Source organism: Antechinus flavipes, chromosome 2 (assembly GCF_016432865.1).
Source record: "Antechinus flavipes isolate AdamAnt ecotype Samford, QLD, Australia chromosome 2, AdamAnt_v2, whole genome shotgun sequence".
NCBI classification, from domain to species: Eukaryota; Metazoa; Chordata; class Mammalia; order Dasyuromorphia; family Dasyuridae; genus Antechinus; species Antechinus flavipes.
In genome coordinates, this window is record NC_067399.1 from 438,330,763 (window position 1) to 438,353,166 (window position 22,404).

At 38.4% G+C, this 22,404-nt stretch overlaps 1 protein-coding gene across 7 annotated transcripts in view; it reads left to right on the forward strand.

Annotated features, from left to right (window-relative positions):
* The window catches only part of CBFA2T2 (CBFA2/RUNX1 partner transcriptional co-repressor 2), a 162,317-nt gene that overhangs the window by 84,309 nt on the left and 55,604 nt on the right, over positions 1-22,404 (forward strand). For 2 of the 7 annotated variants that reach the window (XM_051979129.1, XM_051979127.1), the window contains exon 2: positions 7,066-7,219. The exons of the other annotated variants lie outside the window; for them this stretch is intronic. The gene's annotated coding sequence lies outside the window, so the exon portion shown is untranslated. The remainder of the gene's footprint in view (positions 1-7,065; positions 7,220-22,404) is intronic. 7 annotated transcript variants of the gene reach the window in all.

Here is a 22,404-nt window from a genome sequence, read left to right on the forward strand (position 1 = left end):
TAGAACTATGCCTAAAAGGCTATCAAACAGTGCATACCCTTTGACCCAGTTTCTACTGGGTTTATATCCCAAAGAGATATTAAAGAAGGGAAAGGGACCCACATGTGCAAAAAATGTGTGTGGCAGCCCTTTTTGTAGTGGTCAGAAACTGGAAACTGAGTGGATACCCCTCAATTGGAGAATGGCTGAATAAATTATGGTATGTGAATGTTATGGGATATTACTGTTCTTAAGAAATGTCTAGCAGGATGATTTCAGAGAAGCTTGGGGAGACTTATAGACCAGGAGATCGTTGTACACAGCAACAATAATATTATTCAGTGATCAGTTTGGATAAACATCATTCTTTTTAACAATGAGATGATTGAGGCCAGTTCCAATGATCTTGTGATGAAGAGAGAGGATTGTGGGAACTGAGTGTGGATCACAACATAGTATTTTCACTCTTTTTGTTGTTGTTCGCTTGCATTTTTTTCTTTCAAAAATTTTTCTTGTGCAGTAAGATAATTGTATAAATATGTATAGACATATATTGGATTTAACATATATTTTAACATGTTTAACATGATTACCTGCCATCTGGGGAGAGGGAGACCTGGGGGGAAGAGGGAGAGATGGGGGAAATTTGGAACACCAGGTTTTGCAAAGGTTAATGTTGAAAATTTATCTATGCATATGTTTTGAAAATAAAAAAGTTTTAATAAAACAAAGAAGAAACTTAGGTTTAAGGAGGTAAACTAATTTGCCCAGAGTCACAACTAGGAAGCAACAGATGTAGTTTTGAGCCTGTGTTCCTGACTCCAAGGCTAGAACTTTAAATAGTATCCTAGGAATTAGAAATAGAAAAGAAACCTTGATGTTGAGATCTATGACAGATCCTACAGGTGTAAGATAATTCTCTTTGTGAGGCAGAGGGCGGGCAGGGAGGAAGGTACAGAAGGGGGATTTATATTCCAAAATTATAGTCTTAGAAAAGATATTCAGTGTACTAAAAGTTAATTAAGTAACCTTTCCAGGATCACATAACTATTATATGTCATAGGCAGGACTTAATGATATTGTTATCAGGTACTGTGAATATTATTATTCACATTTTGTAGATGAGGAAAGCGAGATTCTGGCAACTTAAATGACTTGTCCATGGCCATCTGGCTACTCCAGATTTTTTAATGTGATTTTCTAATCTCAAAGATTAAGAGAGGGACACGAAGAGACATGGGATCTGTGTTTCAAAGACACAACATTTATCATATTTACCAGTTTTTTTTTTAAGAGTCTGGCAAGGAAGGTGAGGGAGGAAAAGGAGAATTATTGAGGCATGCTCTGCCCACCTTATTCCCTCTATTTCCCTAATGAGATTGATTTTCATATGAAATCCCTTTTCCAAAGCCAATCAGGCTGTCTTTTGCTGGATGTGAGGATATTATAGACTACTTAAAATACTCAGATTTAGGGTATTATACCGTAAACACATGATTGGCTCTCAGGAGTTGCAACTGAACAATTGGTATTTTTTTGTTGGGAATGAGACTATTATATATATTCCAAACTATTCAAATTAGGGTCATTGTAAGACAAAGATGTGATTGGCTCTGTGGGCTTGCCATGGAGGCATTGCCACTGACTACTAGTAGTGACTAAATGTGAGCCCTGACTCCAAGCTCCCCATTCTCTAATATTTATCTCATGTAGAAACTAGTAAAAGGCCACAGTCATACCGAGAAATGTAAGCCATTTTAAATGAACAGGCTGCCTTTACCACACATGGAGTGGCAGAAGATGCCAAATGTGGTCAGGCTCCAGAGCAGGATGGCAGCAGAACACAGAACTTGCCATGATGTCAGCAATGGTGGTTTGGTGGGTTTTTGATTTGTTTGCTTTTTAATTTCTGGGTTGGTCTTGTCTCCCAGAAGAGAGCAGAGGAAGTTAGAATCCTGAAAATCATTCTCAAGGGGCAGCTCCCATGACGCAGTGTGGGCTTTCTGGGTGCCCCATAACAAGGGCTTTCTCTCTCCAAAGGCAAACTTACGAGCCCTTTGTCATAGAAGCTGGTGGCAAAAATACTCCCCATATGTGCAGAATGTTCCCTGCTGAAAGCCGTGACCAAGAGAGAACAGAGAGAGGCAGACAGAGTGTCGCTAACACAGTTCCGTCCGGGTGGGACATCTGTGAGTAGCTCTTGAGGAGTGGATTTTTCTGGTATCCCAGAACTAGCTAGGACATCAGTCAGTTGACAGCTTGCCCTATTTACAGAATACCTCATATTGACTCATTTCATCTCACCTTCAGTACACCTCCTTTAATGCTGGGCATTGACCCAGTGATGGTGGAGCACAGATCAAGCCCTACCAACAGGGGAAAAACACTTAGATGCCCTTTCTATAGGCCCAAAATGTGCATTGCAGAGAGAAGTGTCAGTTGTTTCCAATCCTGTTTTGACGTTGGCTGGCATATTCTCCATCTTCCTGTCTGTCTGGGTGCCCACGTTCAAGAGTTAATATGGACACTCTTTTCTGTGTAGTTGCCAAGACAGCTGTCAAGCTAAAATCCATCTTCTCCAGCAAGTAGTGAAGGCTGTCATGGTTTTAAAGGCATCAAATCAGTGTTCTGTCAAAAGCTGTCCAAAAAACCCCCCAAACACCCATCGACCTGGAGGTGGAAGCCGTGTGATTACTGTAAAACAGAGACTTGTCCTTTTTTTGTGACATGAATCCCTTTGGAGGGGACTGGGGAAGCTCAGGGATTTTTCAGAGCCATGTTTTTAAAGGCCAAAAAAAAAATGTTTTTCCAGTCATGCTCTACTATGTTGACCCCATTTGGGGGTTTCTTGGCAAAGATACTGCAATAGTTTGTTATTCCTTTCTCCAGCTCATTTTATAGATGAGAAACTGAGGCAGATAGAGTTAAGTGACTTGCTCAGGATTAACAGCTAATAAGTATCTGAGGCCAGATTTGAATTCAGGAAGATGAGTCTTCCTGACTCTAGGCTCAGTACTCTTTCTCTACTTCAATACCTAGCTACACCCTTCTCTCCCTTTCCCCTTCCCCATATATGTTGTATGTGTAAAACTCTTTATCTAGTTTTTAAAGTTCACAGACCCCAAGTTAAGAACTTCTGCTCTAAACGTATTTCATGGTTCCTAGAAAAAAGTGATGGGAAGAAATGAATTAATATGTGCGCTATAGGAGAGTCCTGTCTTTGACAGAGAGAGTGGGAGGGATTGATGCAAAGCCAGAGTCTTCAGCTCCTGGGGGAGCTGTTCTATCCCCCTGTGACACTCCCACAAAGCAGCCCAAGGAGAAATTGTTCAGAATAGGGCCAAAAACTGCTCCAAGTTTCTATTAGGAACCTCAAAGTCCATCCAGGCCTACCCCCGCATCTTATAGATGACCTGGAGAGGTCAAGGTCATGTTGTAAATATCAGAGCTGAAATCTGAAGCCAAATTTTCTTGGTTATTTCCCATTTATACTATAAATATCTTGGGACTGTGTTTTTTTTTTAACTTTTTGTTGTACGCTTAGAACTCAGTCCAGTACCTGGCCCATAGTGGGCACTTAATGTTACTTGACTGACTGCAGAGTTAGGACTCTTTCCATTGTTCCGTTCTGATTCTCTCTGTGGAGGATGCACATCTGGAACAACCTTATCAAGTATTCTGTGTGAAGCTAGATCATCTCGATCTTTGCCCCCATCCTTCCTCCAGAGTCTTCCTGTCTTGATCAGGGAACCCAGAAAGTGAGATATGTCACTTAATGTACTTGTCATTCAGACTTGGTAATCTGCTTTCTCTGGGACCTACAAATGAGCCTGGTCTTTTTTTCTGCTGAGCTGCGAACCTCCGTAAGATACTCTGATAGGATTTTAGATTTTTATTTCATCAATCTCGGAGCTCTCTCACTTTTTGTACCTTTTGTTACTTCTTTCTTATTCCTCATATGAAACGGACCCCAAACAAATTGTGGGGATTTGAAATTTTTGAACCATCATCCCACATGACTCTTTTCTCCCCATCTTTCCCCAGGGTCTGAATGGGCAATTTTGAACCAATCAACAAACATTTATTAAGTACCTACTATATACTAGATATTAAGTATAATAAGCCAAGATTTCAAATCCCCACAATTTGGAAAAGAACCCGAGTTCAAATTTCAGCTCCATTAGGTCTTACCAGGCTGGGAAAGAAGGCTTTGAGTAAAATAGGACTATTTACTGAGGACTCCTTAAGGATGCCACGTGCTGCCTTTGTGACCCTAGCAAGTCACTCTACTCCTGGACCTCAGTTCCTTCATCTATGAAATGAAGGGGTTCACGTAATGACCTTCAATGACCTTCCAACTCTAGGTCAAGAATCCTATGTTGAAGAAGCCAGACCAGGAAATTTAACAGAAATTTGCTGCTCCTTTTTAGAAGCCTTTGGTAAATAAGGCCCCGCCTTCTGCCTGGGCACAGCTGGTACTACTTTTTCCTATTGCTTTTTAGCACTTACTGTGTGTTGTGAAGGTGTGAAGAGACTGTGTCAAGCCAATGTGGCTCGGGCAGGAGTACGTGTGTGGCAGCCGTTCCTGCCAGGGACTCAAATGCCCCAGTGCCTCGGCCCACTTCCTTCCAGATGCTGCTCTTGCCACTCTGAGTGAGGAGGAGCTCACAAGTGCATTTGCTCTTTTTTTTTTTTAAATTTTATTTTATTTATTTATTTAATTTTATTTTATTTAATAATAACTTTGTATTGACAGAATCCATGCCAGGGTAATTTTTTACAACATTATCCCTTGCACTCACTTATGTTTCGTTTTTCCCCCTCCCTCCCTCCACCCCCCCAAGATGGCAAACAGTCCTATATATGTTAAATATATTGCAGTATATCCTAGCTATAATACATATTTGCAGAACCAAACAGTTCTCCTGTTGCACAGGGAGAATTGGATTCAGAAGGTAAAAATAACTCGGGGAAAAAAATCAAAAATGCAAATAGTTCACATTCGTTTTCCAGTGTTCCTTCTTTGGGTGTAGCTGTTTCTGTCCATCATTTATCCATTGAAACTCAGTTAGGTCTCTTTGTCATAGAAATCCACTTCCATCAGAATACATCGTCATACAATATCGTTGTCGAAGTGTATAATGATCTCCTGGTTCTGCTCATCTCACTTAGCATCAGTCCATGTAGGTCTCTCCAAGCCTCTCTGTATTCATCCTGTTGGTCATTTCTTACAGAACAATAATATTCCATAACATTCATATACCACAATTTACCCAGCCATTCTCCAATTGATGGGCATCCATTCATTTTCCAGTTTCTAGCCACTACAAACAGGGCTGCCATAAACATTTTGGCACATACGGGTCCCTTTCCTTTTTTTAGTATCTCTTTGGAGTATAAGCCCAATAGAAACACTGCTGGATCAAAGAGTATGCACAGTTTGATAACTTTTTGGGCATAATTCTAGATTTCTCTTCAGAATGGTTGGATTGGTTCACAACTCCACCAACAATGCATCAGTGTCCCCGGCATTTGCTCTTAAAATGGAGAAAAATTCTTACCTTGGTCCTCTCACTGCATGTGCTGTTGACTAGAAGGAAATATTTTTGGGCTCAACTTTGGCTTAAACACTGGTTTTGTGTTATCTTTATTTTTTTTTTACTCCAAGTTTGCCCCTTTCTCCTAAAGTATAAAAGGTAGAAAACACTGACCACACTGCCTAAAATTTGGAAAAAGAAAAAATTTTGCATGCTCTTCTTTGCAATCCCTGTCATCTAGAGATTAGATATAGAGACAGCACAAAAGGAAGCCGGGTGTCAATTCTGCTTAAATTTTATTTTGTCCTAAAGTACCCATCACATATTAATTACAGCTGATATTTAGATAGCACATTAAGGCTTGCGAAGCTTTTTGCATATGTTATTTCATTTGATCTATGGGTTAATGCAATTCTTCAATGACAAGTTTCAAGTCTGCTACTTAAAGAGGATTTAAAAGAACAAAAGATAGCAATAGAATGAATACACACAATTTCTAAAAAGCTTTTTATTTTCAAAATATATTCATAGTTAATTTTCAGCATTCACCCTTGTAAAACCTTCTGTTACAAATTTTTTTCTCCCTCCCTTCACCCCACCCCTTCCCTTAGACAGCAAGCAATCCAAATTATGTTAAACAACGCGCATAATTTAAAAAAAAAAAAAAAAAGGTCTGACCCATAGCACACAGATAACTTCTAAAACAAGAGAGTAGAGCAATATCTACTACTTCTCAGGGATGGTCTGGTGTGGTTTGAAAATAGGATCATAGATTTTGAGCTAGATGGTGATATAAAGGTTCTACAGACTGACCTTGTAGATGTAGAGTGTGATCTCCTTTACATTTGAGAAAACTGAAGGCCAGAAAGGTGAAACTGTTAGACCACAGCTGTATAGCTAGCAAATAGCAGTTAGGATTTGAATCCTGGCCCCCTGGTACCTCACCCAACCTCTCAGCACTTGCCACCACTTTACGATACCCATCTATCCAGAATGAGGCAGAGGATAGTCCATTCTGCACTAGTGGCTCTGCATTTGCAGTATACACGACTGCCCACTTTGCCCAGAAATGATGCTGGTGAGCCATGGGATGGAGATATGGGCTTGAGCTCTGCAGCCTTAAATGTCAGAGACAGCCTGAAGAGATGAGGTGGGCCATGGGCAGCAGCAGGATTTGTAACCAACAGGAGTAAGTCAGATTCATTAGGTAGCTGTGTTGACTTGGGTAGCTTGAGAATACGAGCATCATGGGACATCCACTAACATAGGGAACGATGGGCAAGCCACAGATCCCATCTAGAAAGAAGGCTCGCTGGGCTTACCTCATCTCTTTTCAGTCACCCTGTTCCATAGATAGTGCAATATCATTGGCCACTTTTAAACATAAAGGATCATACCTTTCTGTGTTTATAGAGACATTCCTCAAAAGTTTAAAATCCAACCCTATTTTAATTGTGCTTGGGAGACAATAATCATGGTTTGGTTTTTGTTTTTTTCTTAATTAAAATTTTATTGATATCATTTATTTTCATATCATGGTCATTTGTAGATTATATCTGCTCTTTGCCTCTGGAATTGAACTCCTCTCCCCTGCAACAAAGAAACAGTTGAACAAAAACAACCGACTCAGTGACCACGTGTGACCAGTATATACCACATTCTGCCCTAGTAGCATCCTGCAAATCTTGGCAAGGAGGAAGGAGGTATAGTCGATCTTCTGTTCAACAGGCCCAACCTCGGTTATTCTGCAACACAAAGCCCTATATCCCTTGACTGATCTTTGCATTTGCCTTGTCATTATGGGTATTATTCTTCTGTTTGTTTCACCTCAGAATACACTGATCTTACCTAGTTTCTTTGAATTCCTCAGTTTCTCTACTTTTTCCTTACCAATGTGATGTTCTATCCATAGAGCAACCTTAATTTAAGTGACGCATGAGGCAAATTCTTTTCCCCAGTTCTTTGGAGGGTCTAGGACCAGCTAGGTGATGTCAGGCAAGCCCCTGTGCCTCTCTCAGCCTTAATTTCCAGAACTGTAAAAGATGGAGGTAGGTCTAACAGGCTCCTAGTCTCTCATCTTGATAATCCCACTGCCTGCCGACCATCAGTGCTTTTAACAGAAAAACTTGAAGAACGGCTCATGAACTTCTGCAATTGTGAACTTTAAACACATTTTGCTCCTGAAGGTGGTAGCTGGGGTGATAGGCCCCCACCTCTCTTCCTGATGTATGCAGGCACTGAAATTGCCTGAAAAGTCCAGGGGAGCCAGAGGCGTTATCCCATGTTTTCAAACTCGGTTTGGGTAGCGGCACAAACAGCTGCCACACTGAATAATTGTCACGTCATTATGAGGGTTCCTGTCACTAACTGATCTGTTTGTATAAATCGAGCTCTCACCACATGTGATTGGTAAAATTAGTTCTTGGGAGACTTTCTGCTGTTGAGGCCATCTGTTCCCTGCTCCCCAAATCCAGGATGAAGAGTTAGCTTTGAAGCCACATGGTAGAAAATGCACATTAGCCCCTGCAGTTTTAGTGTGAAGTGTGTGAACAGGAGGGAGGGGTGTCAGGAGGCAGGAGGGGCAGGATGAGGGATGGCTGGATCATCCCTCTGAGACCTAAGGAAGCTCTGCAGGTAGCTCTCTTGTCAATTGGCTTTAACGGATGAGCTACATTGCCACCCTAGCCAAATGTCGGGACAGGCAGGGTCCAGTTTTTAGGTTTCTGGAAGAGTGGTTCTAGGCAACTTATATAACTTCCTTTAATGCCTGTGTTCCACCCTACTATACCTTCCCCTGCTCCTAATATAATTTCTTTTTTAAAATCTCCAGTAGAACTCTTTCTATCATTCAATAATTTATCAATTTATTAGCTGCCTAATCTGTTCTAGGCACTGAGGATGCAAATATAGTGGATGAAATAATTCCTATTCTCAAAGAGCTTGCATTATATTAGGGGGAGTCAGGCAGACATGTCCAAGTATATATACAGAATAGTTAGTAAGCATTCATTAAATGTCTACTGTGTTCCATAGGTAGTACTGTGAATACAAAGAAAAGTAAATGGCTATCCCTTCTGTCAAGAGGCTCTTATTCTAATGGGGAAGATAGCCTGCACCAGTTACGCACAGACAAAATATATGCAGGATAAATAGATAAAAAATCTTAGGGAAGGCATTGAGATTCAGGAGGCCTGGGAAAGAGTTCTTACAGAAGATTGGACTTCAACTGATACTTGAAGGAAGCCAGAAGAAATATAAATGGAAGAAATACAAATAAAAAGTAATTAAATATAAGATGGTGGATGGGAAGACATTAGCAGTTAGAGGTGGGAATCAAGAGAGACTTTATGTAGAAGATGATACTTATAGTAGGTCTTGAAGCAAGGAATTCTGCAAGTGCAGTACGTTGGATATATAAGGATATGTTCCTAATTCTACACTTACATAATCTACTGCCTCTCTGCCCAAAGAAGGAAGGCTTGCCTCCCTGTCCTTGAAGAGTTTATGATCTGGTTGTGGATGAATGATTCCCATAAACAAATGAATAGACTGTGAAGTGTATACAAAATCCCATGCATTAGGAGAGGGACATAGAGCTCAGTTATGTCAAATTTGTCTTAGACTATAGGGAATTAGAGGGGCAAAGTCATATGTATAGATAAGACTTTGTTAAATGTAGATCATCTATGTGTGTGATATAATTATTTGTATAAAACATAAGAGAAAGGAGAGAGGGAGAGATGGGAAGAGACAAAGGCATCTATACAAACATATATATTCATGGAAATCATACCTTGTCTCTTCATTCATACACACATATAAGGAGTGAGGTGAGGCAGTGGTTAGAGCACTATACCTGAATTCAAATTTAGTCTCAGATAGTAGTTGTGGGACCCTGGTCAAATCACTTAACTCTCTTTGCCTCAGTTTCCTCATCTGTAAATTGAGCTTGAGAACAAGCTGGCAAATCATTCCAGAATCTTTGCCAAGAAAACCCTAAAAAGGGTAGTGAAGAATTAAGTGTGACTGAAATGACTAAACAACAACACATGCACATATGCATATTAAAGTGATATAGTGGAGGAATACTGTCAATAAACATTTATTAAATGCCCACCATGTGTGCTGGGGATTCATATGTAAAGAGAAATTCCCTCATGGCCTTTACAATCTAATGGGGGACCTTCCCCCCCCAAAAAAAGGGAAGCTGAAAAGAGAAGATGAAGATAGCCCAGAGAAGTAAGGAACAGAGTTCCTTAAGTAGTTGGTTGAAGTTCTTGACTCCACATTCTAACCAGTCAATCCAGTACTTAGAGTTTTAACTTACTTGGGCTTGCAGTATATCCTTCTGTAGAGAAAACAAGTTAGGTGAAATGGTTTGTAAGATCTCTGCCAATTCAATTAGGCAAATATTTATTAAGTACCTACTAAGTGCTTGGCACTAGAGAGACAAAGGCAAAAATAAAAATGTTCCTGCTGTCAATGAAATTACATTCTATACTAGGAATAGAACATTGAGCCACCTAAGATAGCAGAGTGGAGAGAGTGCTCGATATGGAGGTAGGGAGACCTGATTCAAATTCTTCCTCAGATATTTACTAGTTGAATGACCCTGGACATACAACCTCTCTGTGATGAAGGTTCCTTATTTATAAAATGACGAGTTTGGGCTTGATGATTACTTAAGGTCCTTTCCATATCTTAAATTTATCTCCTTATGTATTCAAGGATTGAATAACTATAATTAAAGAGAGAGGTAACATTAAACTAGAGACATCAGAGAAGACTTCATGGAGGAGGCAGTAACCTGAGGAAGTAGAGGTGAAGAGAAAATGAACTCTAGACATGTATTTTAGAAACTTGTGCAAGTGTTTTATATCCAAGGTTCTTAAGTTGAGGATCAGTAGATGCATTTCAGGAGTTCATTAATTTAGATGGGGATGCCATTTGAATTTTCACTAACTTCTAACTGAATTTGCATTTCCTTTAATTAGGAATATAGGCAATAATTTGCAAGGGTCTGTAAGCTTCAATAGGTTGCCAAAGGGATTCTGAACACAAAAAGGTTAAGAATTCCTGCTGGAGGTGCTAGGATAGTATGAATTCTCTTCACATCTTACTTCTGTCTTATGGAATGTTATAAATTCATATCATCAAATGTTTTCTGTTGAATAACAGGTAGACAGCCTATAGTCTGGGTCATTCATGAACTCTTTCAATAGGACTGGGATACCTATTCAATCGGTCTGGGAGTCCTATTCAAAGACTTCATGAATGACCCAGACTATAGGCTATCTACTTGGACATTCAAAGACTTCATGAATGACCCAGACTATAGGCTATCTACTTGGACATTGGACTGGGCAGAGAGCCCACAGCTCTCTTTGCTAAACAAGCCTCAGAACTGTGCCAAAACAACATCACAGCTATAGTCTGAACTCTCAGGGAATGTGATTGAACCATGTCAGATCAGATTCCAGGACACAAACACCCCACTCGCAGATTAGTTAGAGATGTTGGAGAATTTTTTAAGAGGCAAAGGAGCCATTTTCTCTGTGGTATCATAGGTACCATTGAGAGAGAGAGAGAGAGAGAGAGAGAGAGAGAGAGAGAGAGAGAGAGGGAAAAGGGGGGAGAGAGAGAAAAAGAGAGAGAGAGAGAGATGATATGCGTCAAATAATATTGCTCTAAATTGTGTCATTTTACCAAAAAAACAAACACGCTTTTAAGATGTTTTAAAGGCATCTGACTAGATGTTCCTTAGATCTGTCAACCAGTCAGCCAAGTAACACTTATTAAGCCTAATTCTAGGCACTGTGGTAGGTGCTGAGGATACCAGAAGAGCTCCATTATTTGGTATGTTTTGTGGTTTGACCCACTCATTCTTTAGGATTAAATTATTTAGTTCCAAATCATTTTTGGTCTGTTTTTTTTTCCCAGGATCTTTATCGCACATAATTTTTGCTGCATACTGATCTGAAAAGGATGCATTTAATATTTCTTTGTATAGGTGTCATGTACTGCTGAGAAAAAGGTTCCTTTTTATCCCCATTCACTTTTCTCCAGAGAGTCTGTCAAACCTAACTTTTCTAAAATTCTCTTCTTGGTATATTCTGTCAACCAAAACAAGCCTAGTTCAGCACTGTCTCCAGGACTACACTTGGGATTCTTTTTCCCTTGTCTCAGCATGAATACTGGCATCTAGCCCCTCTTTCCTAATCAATTCTGATTCATTAAAATTAACTTCCTATTATTATTATTTTGCCTATTTTTTTTGTTAACATCTGTGCTATTCTTATAAATGGGTCTTAGAGCCCTTCAGCAATCATTGTCAGTCTGGTAGGTATGAGAGGAAGGGGAGGGAAATAAGCATTTATTAATTGTCTACTATGTGCCAGCCTCTGTGATAAGCATTTTATCATTATTCTCATTTGATACTTACAACAACCTTATGACGTAGGTGCTATTGTTTTTTCCATTTTACAGTTGAGAAAACCAAGGCAGTATATAGTTAATGGTCAAACAACTAGCTAGTATTTTAGGCCAAATTTGAACTCTTGTTTTCCTTAAGTCCAGCACTCATTATAGACTATGCCATCTAACTACTTAGCTAGGAATAATAATAGCAAACATTTATATGCACTTACTATGTATCAGATGCTGTACTAAGCACTTTACAATCATCTTAATCTGATTCTTGAGGTAATTCTCCTCATTTTACAGTTGAAGAAACTGAGGCAGATAGTTAAATGATATGCCATGCAAGTGTCTGAGGCTCAGGTCTAGGACTGTGTTGTGGCACTTAGCTAGTAGAACATTAGAGTTGCTTTAATTTGCATTTTTAAAATTGTTTAATATTTTCTTAATTTTAAAAATAATTTTAATCAGTATCTTGTCTATAAAATCTTTATCAGAGATACTTGTTGATTTTTCTCCCAAGTGACCTGTTTCTCTTCCTTTTTTTTTTGTTTCTACAGAAACTTTTAAATTTTATTTCATCAGATTTATCCATTTTATTTTCTTTTTGCATTTCTATCCCCTGTTTTGTCATGAACTCTTCCTATATCTACAGGTCCAAACAGGTAATTTCCTCCTTCCTTGCTCCTCTAGTTTGTTCATGAAGTCACCTTTTATGTCTTAAGTTATATATCCATTTGTAACTAATATTTTGGTATATGAAATAAAGTGTTGGTCTATATCTAATTTCTTGCAGACTATTTTCTAGTTTTCCCCCACAATTTTTGTTAGTGGGTCTTTACCTCAGTAGCTGATTTTATCAAATCCTGTGGTAGCACTTTGCAATAATTATAGTTCACATCTCCTTAAGGTTTAGGAAGCTCTTTCTTCACAATAGTTCTGTTAGGTAGGTAGTGCAAGCATTGTTATGTACTCTTTTGGTTTATTTATTTGTTTTTGGTGACCCTATGCGGTTAAGGACTTGCTTAGGGTCACACAGCCAGCAAGTGTCAATACTGTGAGACCTCATTTGAACTCAGGTCCAGGATCAGTGCCATCTATTGTGCCCCTGTACATTTTCCAGATGAGGAAACAGGCCCACAGAGGCCTAGTTGTCCATAGTTACCCAGCTCAGAAGTATCAGGATCTGGAGCTAGAACTAAAGCAAAGCTTTCAACTGTGCCATAGTGCTTCAACTACAACATTTAGTGATTCTCTGTGGACTTCTTCAATTGACAGATGCGTTCTGTTGAGACAGGCTGACTTTGTTGCTGCCAGTCAGCAGGGAGAAAAACTAAAAAGATAAGTAGCCAATTCCTGATTGGGGATGCAGGAGGTAGTTATTTGTTATTCTTTATGAATAAGAAACTAAGTTTAACTCAATTCTATTCAATAAGCATATACTAAAATCCTACAGGGGCACCTAGGTGGTGCCATAGGGCATAGAGTGCCCAGCCTAGAGTCAGCCAATATTCATCTTGGTGAGTTCAAGTCCAGCCTTAGGCACCAACTGTGGAGTTAAGTTACTTACTCCTGTTTTCTTCAGTTTCCTCATCTGTAAAATGAGCTGGAAAAGGAAGTAGCAAACCATTCTGATATTATTGCCAAGAAAACTCTAAATGAGGTCATGAAGAGGCCAAAGTGCTTGAATAACCACACTGGATCCTACTATCTACCAAACACTGTACTAGGTACTATGCAGAGATAAAAACAAAAAAGTCTTGCCCCCCAAAAGCTTGCATAGTGGTGTTGGGGAACATAAAACATGTATTCAAATAATATGACATATATCCAAATAAGTATAATGTTATAATGGAGAGCAGGAGAGTGAAGCACTAACAGTTTGGAAGGCTCAAGAAGGACTTCTTGTAAGAAGTTTGACTTGGGCCAAGCCAAGTTGTGATCCAGTGTTGAGTCCACAGTCTCACTAGTTATAAGTGAAAACAAAAAGTCTTTCTATATCTTAATTCAACAATAAAGATGGCAAATTAGATTTTCATAATGCTGGATGAACTGACCAGAAATGCAGACCAAGATCTGTGATGTTGAAGTCTACATATGATGACTTCACTCTTAATGGTGGTAAAAAGAGCTTGTTCTAAAAACTCTACTTTTTTTTTCTTCAGTTTCTCATTTATTAAATTCCATTAAGGAATTAGTCAGCAAATCAATATAGAATAAATTCTATTAATTAAATGGGTTAATTTCAGAAACCAGTGAATTACTAAGCTGCTTTCTCTTCCTATCTCTTAATGATGGATGTGCTGATAATTCAAAAATCTTCTATATTTGCCTTGGAGTTAACTTTTTACTTGGGCATTTGATTCTCTGGCCTCATTGTTTTTGCTTTGACTAGTTGTGATGTGACCTTAAATTCCTTCATTGAACTTCATATCCCAAGAGCTGACTTTGATAGAGAAAACCTGGAATTGAAAAGTGTTTATGAATAACTGAGATATATGACTGTAAGAAATGTAGGAGTAGTTTCTATGATAGACTCAAACAATAAGTGAGAAATTACCCTGTCAGCTTACTTGTTTCAGAAGACCCTAGTTTTGCCAGTAATTAACTATATGACCTTTGACAAGTAATTTGCCCACTCTAGATCTTGGTTTCTTTCTCTACAAAATTGGGAGAGTAGATAAGATTATGTGATGTCTTAAGCATAAATATCTCTATTTACCACCAACATGTCTTTTTTTCCCTTCTATTTTCTATCTTCATATCCCTCTCCCCCCCCCCCCCAATAAAAGGGGAGACACATTGGAGCAGTGACATTAGATCAGTAGAGCTAGTTTCCAATCTTTGGAACATAGATTAAAAAGCTGGACAGGAATGGCAGAAGACAATTAATGCAGTCTACTCTGGGACACATTAATAATGATGTCAGAAGTGGGATATAGTGCTTCTTACATTACAGAAAGGAAACTGAGTCCCAAGAAATGAAGGGATTCACCCAAAATCACAGAAGCTGGCTTAGAATTTGAGCTCATGTCTTCCAGTTTGGAATCTAGCAGTCTTTCTACCATATCTTATTCCCTGTATTTATTCAGTGGATTGCATTTAGTAATGCCTTAGGAAAAAAAAAAAACATTTCTGCAGTGTCCAGCTCTTTGCTGACACTCAAATGGAATTTATTATAAGAAGAGTATTTGCATATCTTAAAGCCATATATAAATTTGAGTTACTGTTAATTTATTAATTGCTCTTGCTTTCATAATTTACTTATTTTTAAGTGGCCTCTTTATCTAAATCTTACTCTTAAAACCTTATTTCCTTGTTGGAAGAAAGTTTTAATTATTTTTAGGCTTCATGTCCTCATGTGGAGAGAAATCATAATTTAATTTACCTCAAGTTGTGATAGGTAAATACCATATAATTTTTGTGCTTATTTAAATTTTCTTTGACTGGGTCCTTATAAAGTCAGATTTAACCCTCTTCTCCAAACTCTTCCTTGCTGTCCTCCCTGTCCTAGTCAGGAATCTCTCTTCTCCTTTTTGTCATAATGATGCTCTCTCCCTCAGATTTCATTTATCTAAGTACACTTATCATCTAAAATTGTAGTTGTAGTTATCTCTGTGTTGATGTTATCCAGTTTTCTGGATACAGGCTCAGTTGCAGCAGAGACTATGTCTGATTTATTTGTTTTCCCCTTGGTGTCAGCATAGAGCTTTGTATACAGTTGGCACTTAATGTTTATTGATGAATTCTCACAATTTAGTAGCTCTTACTGCAAATTACATTCACTGACAGTGAATGTTCTATTTTCTAGTTGAACATGTACATTTCTTCTTCCTCCTACTGTACAGAGCTTCATTAGGACCGGTACTAGGTCTAATCCATCTCTCTGCATTCCTGTAAGTGCCAGTCTCAGGGCTCTCTGCTTAATAGGCACTTGGGAAACGTTAACTGAATGAATAAATTAATCTTACTCATACTTTCTTTATAGAGGCAGATGAGGTGGATACTCACATCTGGAATGCTCATTCCAAACATTTCATTCAGAAAGTTTTAATTACAGTAGAAATTCCTGATAGAAAGCAGTGAACATAGTCAAAAGAAAACACTACTTTCCAAATTCCAACAGTCATAAAATCTTGTTTCAAGACAGCCAGGAGGTCATCTGGTCTATCCCTATACCCAGTGGAAGAAACTGCTCTGAAAACTAATTTTTCAAGGGGTTTTAAGGCATGGCCTTTGATTAGACAAAAATAGGTCCCAGGGCAAGCCCCAATTAGTCGTTGATTGACAAACGACAAAGTTGTTGATTGGGAACTGATCGACAAAGAGTGAATGCAAATAGTAGTCATTTCTGTTTTGACCAGAAACCTGAAGATCTCCCCTTCCCAGATTCATTCATTTTAAAACTTTATTGAGATTGTGTATTTGTTTATTTTTTTGGCTAGGTGGCAAGAGGCCATTTTCTGCATCAATTGCTACCTAGCTTTAGTCATTGAATAGGTGTTGCCTCAGTCAAACTGAGACCTAGTTGAAGACCTTAGCTTAAAAAGGCCAAGGTCTTCCATTTCATCCAGGGCTATCTCAACTTATTTTGATTTATATCTTTTTACTGGACCTAGATGGCACTGGAGCGGAGCTATCTATCAGCTATCTTTTGGAATTTTTATTTGTACTAGTTTGATAAGTTAAGAATGAAATTGATTCTTAATTAGACAGCTTGGCTGATCAGTTCTTTTTCTTTTTAAAATTTAATTTAATTTAAAAAGTTTTTATTAAAGCTTTTTATTTTCAAAACATATGCATGGATAATTTTTTAACATTGACCCTTACAAAACCTTGTGTTCCAATTTTCTCTCTCTTCCCCCCCCCCGCCATGGCAATAAATCCAATATATGTTAAACATGATAAAAATATGTTAAATCTAATGTATACATATTTATACAGTTATCTTGCTGCACAAGAAAAATCAGATCAAATAGGGAAAAAAATGAGAAAATAAAATGCAAGCAAAGAACAATAAAAAGAGTGAAAATGTTATGTTGTGAACCACACTCAGTTTCTACACTCCTCTCTCTGGATGTAAATGACTCTTTCCATCACAAGATCATTGGAATTGGTCTGCATCATCTCATTATTGAAGAGAGCCATGTCCATCAGAATTGATCATCATATAATCTTGTTGTTGTGTGTATAATGATCTCCTGGTTCTGTTCACTTCACTTAGCATCAGTTCATGCAAGTCTCTCCAGGTCTCTCTGAAAACTATTCTGCTGGTTGTTTCTTACAGAACAATAGTATTCCATAACATTCATATACCATAATTTATTCAGCCATTCTCCAACTGATGGGCATCCCTTCAATTTCCAGTTTCTTGCCACTGCAAAAAGGGCTGCCACAAACATTTTTGCACATGTAGGTCCCTTTCTCTTCTTTAAGATCTCTTTGGGATATACTCCCAGTAGAAACACTGCTAAGTCAAAGGGTATGCACAGTTTGATAATTCTTTGGGCATAGTTCCAAATTGTTCTCCAGAATGGTTGGATCAGTTCACAATTCCAGTGTATTAGTGTCCTAGTTTTCCCACATCTCCTCCAAATCTTTTCCTGTCATCTTAGCCAAGTTGAGAGGTGGGTAGGGGTATCTCAGAGTTGTTTTAATTTGCATTTTTTTGATCAGTTCTATATATCCTATCTTTCTAGAAGTGTCTATCTTTGTTTTTCTTTCCTTCACCTTTTTTTTTGGGGGGGGGGAAGAGGGAGGGAGGGCGGGATTCCATTCCTCATGTCTTGTGATTCCATTTATTATGGGGAACTTCAGCATGGAAAGTAAATTATAGTTATTTACAGAGTTTTCTGGGCACTGAAAGTTTAAATGACTTGCTTTAAATGACATAGTCACATAGCCAGTATGCCAAAGGTAACACTTGAAGCCAGGTTTTATGACTCCAAAACTGGTCTTTTTTCTGCCACGTATATATTACCTCTCTTTCAACTTAAACTGTTGGAATTCTTTATCTCATCTAAAGATATTCAGGTTCTTGGAGGATATTCATATCCTAAAGTAGTAATTCTTAAAGTGATGTGTCTATAACTCCCCTTCCCCCCAGAAGATCTGTGGATAGATTTCAGTGGAGGGTAGAGGGCAATGGATGGGGGGAAATAGCATCTTTATTTTTTGTACTACAAATTAAAAAAAAAATAGCACTCTAAGAAAGCATCCAGAAGCTTAAACACACTGTCTAGGTCATATAAAAAGATTAAGACTAACATAAAATGCAAAGGATTACAAAAGAAACCTATTATATTGAAGTATGGTTATTAAAATATTCTTTATAGTTCTCAGATTCCAGATTAAGAATCCTTGACCTAGATAGTCCCAAATAACTTCAGAGTTGAATGCTTATTTTCCCTTTGAACTCTAAATCTCTAGATGCCATTTAGTTCTCAAACTAATATTACACTTGAAGGAGACTAAAAAATTGTCAGTGTCCCTCATGGAGCTTACAGTCTAGTAGTAGAGTCTAATCTGAGGAGACTTTAACCAAGGAGGTTCATGTAACTATGTCGAATGTGTACGTGCCTGCTGTTAATAACTAGAATTCCATTGAATTTGCAAAACATGGCAGCATTCTGAGTTTAATATTTGCAGCCTGAAAGTGAAACAGCTGTGTGTGGGGGAGGATGGGTATAAATATAGCATCCTTGAGAAGGAAAAGGCCTATGGAGTGAGTGAATTATAAGAGCAAGAGAGCGGATGCCTGCCTTTAATCTGAGATTTTCACTAGCGATTTAAACACATAAACATTCGACCTTTTTGGAAACCATTTTTAGTGGAATTTATAGTGTGTAAGCCAGATAATGCTATCCTTTGTACATGAAGACAGCCCTAGTGAGTTGTATTTCCAGCACTGGGAATGGATTGACACATATCCCTACATTTGCATGCAATCCTTTTGCACAAGTTTCTGAGGTGAAGATCACAGCTTCTGGCCTTTGGAATAGGATGTTAGCATCTTGATCTAATTAGCAGTGCTAAATAATGTGTCTTAATTTTATACTAACTTTTCATTCTCCCCATGAAAATTGTTTATCAAAATTATATAAATACGTATACATATATTGGATTTAACATTTATTACCACCATATTTAACATATATTGGACTACTTGCCATCTAGGGGAGAGCATGGGGAAGGGAGGAAAAATTGGAACACAACCCTTTTTGAAGGGCTAATGTTGAAGAATTGTCCACGCATATGTTTTGAAAAATAAAAAGCTTTAGTAAAGGAGGAGAAAAAAGAAAATTGTTTATCAAGTTCCTGCTTGGTCATCAAACAGCTTGTATATCTCAAGAATAGGTAACTTGGTCCCTGCCTTCAAAAAGTTTAAAGACTAATAGCAAGATAAGAGATTATATGAGAAAATACGAAGGTGTGCAAAATTTAGTTCTAAATGGGATGTGGTAAAGCTCACAAAATCACAGAATCTTACAGTAGGGAGAGATCTCAGAGAGCATTTAGTCCATCCTTATCTGAACAAGAAATCAACTGAATAAACACTGATTAAGCACTTATTATGTGCCAGGCACTGGGCTAAGTGCTAGAGAGGTAAGTGTAAAAATTAAAGATTCTTTCCTCGAGGAGTTTACCAACTAAATGGGTAGACAGAACACCGTATAAACTGTAAAAAGGTGGGGGAAAGGAAGGGAAGGACAAATCAGGTAACACCTGGTCCTGGGGTACATAATGTTCCCTGAAGTTGAAACAGAGTTCATATGCTAATAGAAATTAGAGTTACCAGAAAGTTCTGTACTTTCTATAAAAGAAGACTTTGGGAAAAGTTTATTGCCCTTTAATTAGAAGGGAAAGAAAATTGAGAAGTTATCAATTATCACAAGTTAATTCAGTCTTCATGGTGATGAGATATCAGATGATTGGTCTTTCAATTTATCTGGGAAAACATGATCTTCCATGCAGTTGAGATCAATCACACATTCAATAATGTCTCTTTATAACAAATATTCATCTATCTCCTACTCAAATTTGAAGACAGCTCATTACAGTGTTTCTAATAGTGAGTATAATGCTGCCTATTTCTTCTCATTCTTGTTTTAAATGGAGATAAAGACCACCCCCTTGTATTATTCTTTTTCTCTGGACCTAGTGTCTTTAACAATTTTCCTCGGTTTTATTTTCTTGTATTATGTTTGTGACTCTTCTCTTGAGCCTCTTCAAAGCTCCTCATGTCTTTAAAACTGAGACCTAGATAGAAAAAAAATGTTCTAGCCAATTTTATGTATAATACAATGGGGCTTTGAAGCTTTTTACCAAATGCCTTATTGTGATACAGAGCCAGCTCGGAGCTCTCAAAAACCAGTCTAGAACACTGAAGTTTAAGGGATGGGAGGAGCTCATTCAGTAGGAGTAGAATGGTTACGGAACTCTTATTGGAAGAGGTAATGTTTTCACTGGCCCTTTGAAGAATAGCTTGGAATTAGACAGGTGGAGAGGATATCATGGAGATATCTTGGGCCAAAGGTGGAGGGAACATGCTTTGAAATTGTGGGAAGACAACATAAAAAGGCTACCATTCAGTTAGTCTGCCCATATTAAACACTTAACTTGTGCTAGGTACAATGCCAAGTGATAGGGGCACATAGATCATAGCCTGTTTTATACCTGCCAGATGGTCCTACTCACCTTAGTCTCACCTGTGTCTTCCCATAAAAGTGTCAGAATGAAGTTTCCCTACAACATACTGGGGGCCCTCCTTGCATTAAGGCTGAGCTGACCCTGAAAGAGCTGTTTTTCAGAGATGTTACCTTAAGTCTCAGTAAATACTTTCATAACAGTCCTCATTTGCCTGAAATTGTATTTCTACAAATTACTAAGCATTTATAACATAACGGGAAGGCATCTTAGAAAGTGAATCCATCTCCTTGTTTTACAGGTAGGGAAACTGAGACCTAGAAAGGGGGAAGGCTTTTATACAGACAGATAGTGGGAAAGAATCCTGGGCTAATGAGTCCCCAGGCATTATTCTTTCTATGTTGAGTTGAGTTGTATTTCAGCAAATTCAAGCTATTGTGGGTCTGGCCTCCTCAAGCAGGGAAAATGTTAATCCAGTTTAATTTTAAGTCTTCCTATTTCTCAGTTCTTGATGTGAAAAACATTAGCTTGGTGGAGACATAAAACAGATGGTGTGCCGTTGAAGTAGATAATGCTATTATTCAAAATCAGCGTTTGCAGAGCTGGAAGGCATGGATCCATAGATCATGTCTCCTGTTTACTTTATCAGGTTGGGCTATGCTGGGACTGCTCTTAGCTTGCATTGAGATTAGCAACAGTGTCCTTGCAATGGCAGGCAAATTACAGTCTATCCTTTTGAATCTAGAAAGGATACAGTTACAAATCTAGAGATACAATAAATGGACACATTTCTTCCTGGTTATGACTTATGGATAGCTAGTTAGCTAGTATCTACTGAGAGAGTCAGAGCTTGGTTCTGACATCTGGATCCACTGCCAGACTGCCCTTCTAGTTAGAAAATTCCTTGTGAATATGTAACTTAGTCTGGGTCTGGGGAAAAATGATGGGCTGTTCATATGACAGGAGAAAGACAGCCACTGGACAGTCTGTGGCTCCCATGGTAACCACATGCAATCCAAAAATCACAGCTCTAGAGCTAAAAGGGACCTTGGAGGCCATTTAGTCTGATGTCTTTACAGATGAGTAAACTGAGGTTTAGAGAAGCCAAGAGAAAGCTAAGCTTTCAGAAGTGGGCATGTTATTGAGAGAGAGCAAGGAAGGCCCCCATTATGCTGTGTGGGAGCTTCCTCATGACACATTTATGAGAGGACACAGGTGAGTGTGAAGTGAATAGTACCATCTGGCAGGCATAAACAAGGCTATGATCTGAATCACTGGAGGGAATCTTCCCATAGAGAAGATGATCAATTCACCAGACTATTTATTTCTTAGGCAAATATTTGGTATAGTGGCTAGAGTGCTAGGCTTAAAAGTAGAAAAATGTGAGTTCAAATCGTGCCTGAGATACTTTATAACCATAAAATCCATCGCAAATTGTTTTGAAATCTTTGATTTTTCTCTTTTGTAAAATGGGTTGTTGGACTCAATAGTCTCTGAAGTGCCTTTTAACTCTTTATAAATCTGTGATCCTATTAATCCAATTCTCCTGCTTCAAATAAGCTTTTTGCATGTAGTTTCTCTCTGTTTAACCATTAGAGAAGCCTTGACTCTTAGGGCCAGATTGAGGGAAGGACCAGATTTGACATAAAATATGTAATCTGATTTTAAATATCTGTTGCTGAGGTTATGGATTTGTACTGCATAGATCTATAAAGAGAAGAAAAGGGACACAAGCCATTTTTTTTTCTATTCTGCCCCTTCTCTACACTTCAAGATGCACATCTCACTTGTTGGTGCTTCAAAAATGAGCCAGATTCCATCAACT